The following is a 6,855-nucleotide window of genomic DNA, read 5'->3' as shown; positions in this document are numbered from 1 at the left end:
TGGTCAGCGGAGGCTTGCACACCACACCCGGGAGAGATTCCGGGCACATCCAAGACTGCACTGTTTTGATTACTATTAGAATATAAACCACAAGAACCCCCTTAGAATGTATAGTTTACGAGCTCACTTGAGTGTTTGGACGGCGACCTGTTGTGCGGCCGACCTTTTGGTATTTTGGACTTTGTTGCCATGTTAAGGCTTTCTGTATTCCCCTTTTTCCCTACCCCACTACCCTGCTGGAGATCATGGCACTGCGTACACGACACTCACAACGGCTGCGCGGTGGGAGCGGACTGCTGGGGCTGGGGGGCCCTTGAGCGGGGGGCCGCGCCTTGGGGGGGAGGGAGGGAGGTGCACTCACACGTGACTGCTATGGCTAATATACAAATATGCACCTGGAACGTCAGGGGAATGCACACACCAGCCAGACGCTATCATATATACTCGTACCTAAAGCGACATAAAATCAGCATAGCGCTACTCCAAGAAACCCATTTGAACAGAGCCGAGGTGCGGGCGTTGCACCGTAGATGGCGAGGGCAGCTGTATGCTACGGAGTATTCCTCCTACGCTCGCGGAACACTGATATGAGTCCGCCCTGGGACTCCTTGGGAAACCACAGAGGTGGTAGTGGATCGGGAGGGCAGAAATACGGCTGCGCAGGGCAGGCTAGATGGCCAGCTTCTCACACTAGTGTCCCTCTATTCCCCCAACGTAGAGCAGGGCAGCTTCCTGGCGCGGCTCTCAGCGACCATGGCACCTTGGCATGCAACATCGTGGATAATAGGGGGCGACTATAATTGCACTCTAGATACAACACTGGATCGCTCCTTCCCACCCCCAGCTTATGCCTCTACACGGGGAGCCACGAAACCACTGCTGGAATGGGCCGCACAATGGGACCTACACGATGTTTGGCGACTACGCAACCCGGGGACGCGGACGTATTCCTACTACTCTGGCGCTCACGACTTGCATGTCCGACTTGACCGGTTCATGGCATCTACTGACCTTCTACCCCACGTGACGGACACGCAATACATGGACCGCACGCACTCAGACCACAACCCACACTTCATGTCCATAGCCTGGGCACGCCCGCACCCTCCTGTACCCACTTGGCGCCTGCAGCCTGCGCTGCTACTGGACGCGGCTTTCCGGGATAACTTACTTGCACGCACCGCGCAATACTTTGAGGATAATGCTGGCACGGCATCCACTCCACAGGTGGAGTGGGACGCCTTCAAGGTGGTGCTCCGGGGACACTGCTTACATGCACAGGGACACATGAGGCACCAATTGGAGAGGGACTTAACTAGGTTAGAGTCGGACTTACTGATGCGAGAGGAGGGGGCTGTGGCTGGCGACGAGGGCCCGCTACACGAGGCCCGCACGGGACATGCACGCCTTTTAGAGCGACTCCGAAACGTGAATTATGCCGCGCACTCGGCAAGAACGCATCACCTTGGCGACAGACCTGGCAAACTTTTAGCGTGGCTGATCTCTCAAGAGGCCCGCTCGACCCCGGTGGCGGCCGTGCGGACGGGGGCGGGGAACTGGTATACACGCAACTTGGTGTCCACGATGCCTTCACGGCCCACTATGACGAGTTGTATCGCTCCCGCTTGGCAGTCCATCCTCCTGCTATAGCCGACTACCTCTCACCCCTGCAAATGCCGCAACTGACTATTGCGCAACAGGACGAACTGGGAGCCCCACTGGAGCCAGACGAGCTCCGAGAAGCCATCTTTAACTTGTCAAATGGCAAAACGCCGGGCCCGGACGGGCTGCCGGCGGAGCTGTACAAGGCCGGCTCGGATATTCTCATCCCGGAGCTGCTAAGAATGTACACCGCGGCAGCGGAAGATGCCGCTTTACCCCCAACATTAAATGAGGCCATGCAAGTCTCTATTCTTAAGCCGGGCAAGGATAGCACAAAGGTGGGCTCTTACCGCCCGTTGGCACTACTAAACACGGACTATAAAATCCTGGCTTCTACATTAGCCAGAAGACTGGCCCCCCACGTACCCACCCTGGTGCACCGAGACCAAAATGGGTTTGTCCCCACACGCCACACTTCCTACAACATACGCCGCCTCTTCCAGGTACAGGAATACGCTACGCAGCAGTGGCCAAGAGCGGGATGCCTGATACTGGATCTGAAGAAAGCTTTCGATTCAGTTGAGTGGCCGTACCTGCGGTCGGTTACAGAGAAGTATCAACTGGGGGGGGGATACCGTGCCATGCTTGATCTGCTTTATGGCAGACCGACAGTCCGAGTCCGCACGGGCCGCCTCCTCTCAGCTACCATCCGAGTCCGCAGAGGCACCCGCCAGGGCTGCCCATTGTCGCCATTGCTGTTCTCACTGGCCATGGAGCAGCTGGCCGCGACTCTCAGAACGCACGGGCTGGAGTGGGGAATCCTGTTGGCGGATGGTTTGCACGCGGTGTCACTGTATGCGGATGACTTGCTGCTGTACGTCAGGGACATAACTGCCATCCCCGCCTCCCTTGCTGACATCTTCCGCACCTTTGAGGGAATGTCGGGCCTGAGAGTAAATTGGGCCAAGTCGGGGGCATATCCCTTTAGCCCGGACATACCTGAATGCGACATCCGGCTGGGAGGGGACAGGCTGCAATGGCATCCCACCACCTTCCGATACCTCGGGATACGGATATACAGAACCCCGGCAGATATCCTGGAAGGGAACCTCTGCCGAGCGATCGCTTCTGTCCGAGCACAAATTGGCTTCTGGAACACCTTACCCCTTAACGTGCCCAGTCGCGTGGCACTGACCAAAATGATTGTGCTGCCTCGCCTACTCTATTATTTTGCGAATATGCCTCTGTATGTTCCCGTCAAGCTATTTCGTGAACTAGAGGTGCTGTTGCGTTCCCTCATCTGGAACAGGGGGAGACCGCGAGTGGCGCTGGCTAAATTATATATGCCCACAGATTCGGGGGGTTTGGCAGTTCCTAATCTGGAATTATACTATCTCGCGGCACAGATGCAATGGGTGGCGGGATGGCTGAGCGACAAGCAGCTCGAGGACAGTGCAACACACGCGGCTGCCTGGACACGAACGCAAATCAATACGCTGTTCCACCCGATAACCCGCACACCCTGCCCTTCCCAGATCTACTTGGCAGTGGCGCGCAGATGTTTCCTGAGGTGCCTTCGCCTCATGCATGCAACTACGCCTTATGGACCGAGCTTGCCGCTCTTGGGTATGCCTGGCCCGACGGGGCCGCTCACGGAGGCCCACCTGGCTGGCTGGGACCAGGCGGGGGTGGACACGCTAAGCTATCTGTATACGGATGGCGAATTGCTCGCATTCGCCAACCTGGCTGAAGACACGACTCTCCCGGCGGGACAGTTCCTCCTACACGCCTCCCTCTTGCACACACTCACTGCTTCCTGGGGCGACGTGGCAGTGGAGCCTCTGGTGCATACCTTCATGCAATACCTACATGTTATGGGTCGTGGCGCGCACATCGTACACTGGCTGGCGCAGGCACTGCAGGCGCACTTGCAGCCATCCACATTAACGCTGAGGGAGCACTGGGCGACAGATAGGGGAAGAGACTGGACGGACAAAGAATGGGCACTGATACTGGCCGGTCCGACAAACATCCCACGCAATCCCCGCATTAAAATTATACAATACTACATACTACAGCGCGCATACCTTACGCCCGAAAAAATTAACAGGTACTTTGCAAGGGCAGATGCAACTTGCCCACGGTGCTTGCTACCGGGAGCCGACCTCCTACATATGCTATGGCACTGCCCTGATGTACAGACATACTGGGACGCCGTACTGGCACTGCTCGCGTGCGGCGCTGACGGACGACTCCCGCACACATGGGAAGCATGCATACTAGGGTTATATAGGCGCACGAAAGACAACAAAGTACAGGCATGCTTTTGGGACATGGGTCTTATAACGGCCAAACGCTTGCTCACCAAGCATTGGAAGGCAATCGCCCCCCCACACATCCGACATTGGAGGGCCTCCTTTGTCAATTGGGCGCAGGCGGAGAGTGCGGCGCTTCTTCGCGAGGAAACTGCAGGGCTCCGGAAGTTCCCCATCGCCCAACTTTGGGATAATCTCCTCGCAACGTTCCAGAGGGCTTGCCAGGACAGAGGGATAACCTGAATCCCCGGGGTTTGTCGCTCCCTTGCTGACGGGGCAGCGGCAGCCCTGGGACTGCTAGGGGGATGGCCCTTGCCCCCTCCTGCTTACCCCTGGTGCCCCACACTACCGCCCTACATGAGGCTGCTGCTGGGATGTACTCGCTAAGCAACTATAGCACGCACACGGGATTTGCTGCTGCCGCGGTCTGCAGAGGCGCGCGTACTGCCCGGATGGGGGGTCGGACGGGGGGGCATGATCACTCTGCCCTGCCCGGCCGCTCCCTCTCCGGCACAGAGGAGCGCCCTACACACAGGACAGGCGAGTGCGAGCATGGGCGCCGGGGAACTCCGGCCTTCTTGACTACCCTCTTTCTTTCCCCCCCCCCGGCCTGCGGCTTCCCGCGCACGCTACGCAGTCCCACTGTGCCCCGCTTGGTGGATGACGGCCCTCCTGCTCTACCGCAGAATGATCTCCTCCTCCCTTCTCCCCCCTTCCCCTTGACCCCACCTGAGTTTACGACCCTAACCTTGACACCTCCTATTGCCACACATACACGGGAACCAGTTTATTTATAGGTTCAGTTCCCAGACCGGATCCTTACCTATCCACAGATAACGAGCGATAGATGCGTCGTGCGGCGCCCCCGAGGCGCTGCCCTCCCTAGCGCGCCCTGCTTACCGATGACAAAGCGACGTAGACACACACTCCCTGTCAGGGGCGGATGCGCCCGGAGAGTGTGGCAATCTCTTGCCCGGGGCGCACTGTGTGGCATGCCGGGTGCGCGCTGACACTTGGCGGCCTGGGAGGTGCGGCGCTGGAGGGACGGATGCGCGCCGTAGTACACGCATAGATATGGACTGCGAAGCTGCACACTAGGCTCGCCGGATCTACGCGTTGTTATATATGTCGCAGTGAGCTATACTGCAGCATCCTTGTCGCGCTTCAGCCCACACTATGAGCATGATGCTGGCGCTCGGCTGCCCGGAGGCCTTTACACTTTGGGGTAACAGCGGTGTCCTGTAAGACTCCAGATCAGGGCCTGTGTGGCAATCGACATAGCCACAGAGTGGGCTGGACCACAGCGCCACCCTCTGTCGCCGACCACACGCACCAGGGACACCACAAAAAAATAAAAACACACAAACAGCGCCGCAAATCTACTCTCTTAACAATGCACGCACCTCCTTTCTGTACACATGTTAACCTGCACAACGCCGCCGGACCTCCGGGTTGTCGGCTGAATGGCTGTGTCCTACCATCTGGAAGCGTGCGTTTTGTTTAACTGCTTCGCCACCTGGACGGTGACTGTGCATTGTAAGATGATGCAACTGCAAATAATAAAGGTTTTTCAAAAAAAACAAAAAAAAAAAAAAAAAATGAAACCTCCCCGGTGTACGTGCACTTTATAAATTTATTTTAACATAACATAACACCGTACTCTTTGTTCTTGGCTGCTCTGCTGGGGGCTCCCTCATGTGTATTGGGGTTGGGCCTGTGGTTGGTTGTGTCCTTCCTTTGTCTCCTGATTTGGGTAGAGCCTGTTCGGTCTCACCTTCCTTCCCCTTGGCTTTTTGGTGTGGTCATTGTGGGTTATTCCCTTGTCTAGAGGAGGTCGCTCTCTGTTGTTTCTGCTGCTGGGTTCTGGGTGCCAGGGGGTGTTCCTGTCCTTGGCAGTCTTCTTGCTGGTTGGGTGTCCTTCCTGGCTTTTTGTGACTGCTTCTTCTGGGCCCCCTTCAGCTGGTTCTTTTGGGGGGGGGGCTGGTTGTTTCAGCCCCTCTGGGGGTTCCCTTGGGGCTTGGCTCTCGGTGCTTGGCCTCCTTTGTGGCCTTGCCTGGGGGTCTTGTGTACCTCTTGGTGTGACCCTGGCTACTTGCTGTGTCTGCTCTGGGTCTTCTTCTGTGGTCCTTCTGGTGGGGTCGGTCTCTGGTCCTTTCTTGTTGGGTTCTCCTCTTCTGTGGCTTTTTCAGCGGTTCCTGGTGTCAATTGTCTGCCCTTTGGGTGGCGGCTCCTTGGTTTGGATCCTTGTTTTGGCTCTTTCGGCCCTGTTTGGTAGGGGGCATTGAGGGTTGTGTGCACTTGCCTGTGTTTTTTCTTGTGGTTCTTCCATTTGCTTCTTTTCGGGTGCTGCTTTTGGTGTGCTGTCATTGGTGTTGGTGGGAGTTTGGAAGGCCGGGTTGTTTGCTTTGGTATTCTCCATTTTGTAAGGAATGGGACAAGGCCAGGAGGGACCGTGAGGTAATGCCCTATTAATTACCGGTAATCTTCATTACTCCTGGTCCCGTTGTCCTGGTCCCATTCCTTATGCCCCTCCGGTTGATGGCTTGGTAGTTCAGGCGGAATGCTGGGTTGGTACAGCTTATATCCTCTCAGTTGGCGGGGGTGGAGTTAGGTGTCCCAGCATTTCCCTGTTCTTTTTTTCTGTCGTGCAGATTGTCATCTCCACTTTGTAAGGAATGGGACGAGGACAAGTGGACCAGGAGTAGTGAAGATTACTAGTGAGTAATAGGGCAGTAACCCTTGCAGCACCCCAATTAGTGTATTGGTTAAGTACTTCAAGCAACATCAATGTTTCTGATAACAAGATACAGGCAATAAACTATTAGTTTTTGTCTCTTGAAAATGCGATAAATAAACAGCAATATTATGGCACAAGGAGAGAACATGGTTTTCTTCACAGTGAATTTGCAAATATGGCATAGAACCCTAAGCTTACGCC

The sequence above is a fragment of the Triturus cristatus genome, chromosome 5_2 (genome assembly GCF_964204655.1).
Source record: "Triturus cristatus chromosome 5_2, aTriCri1.1, whole genome shotgun sequence".
NCBI lineage: Eukaryota > Metazoa > Chordata > Amphibia > Caudata > Salamandridae > Triturus > Triturus cristatus.
The sequence above is the reverse complement of the archived record's forward strand: the minus strand, read 5'-3'. Positions refer to the sequence as shown.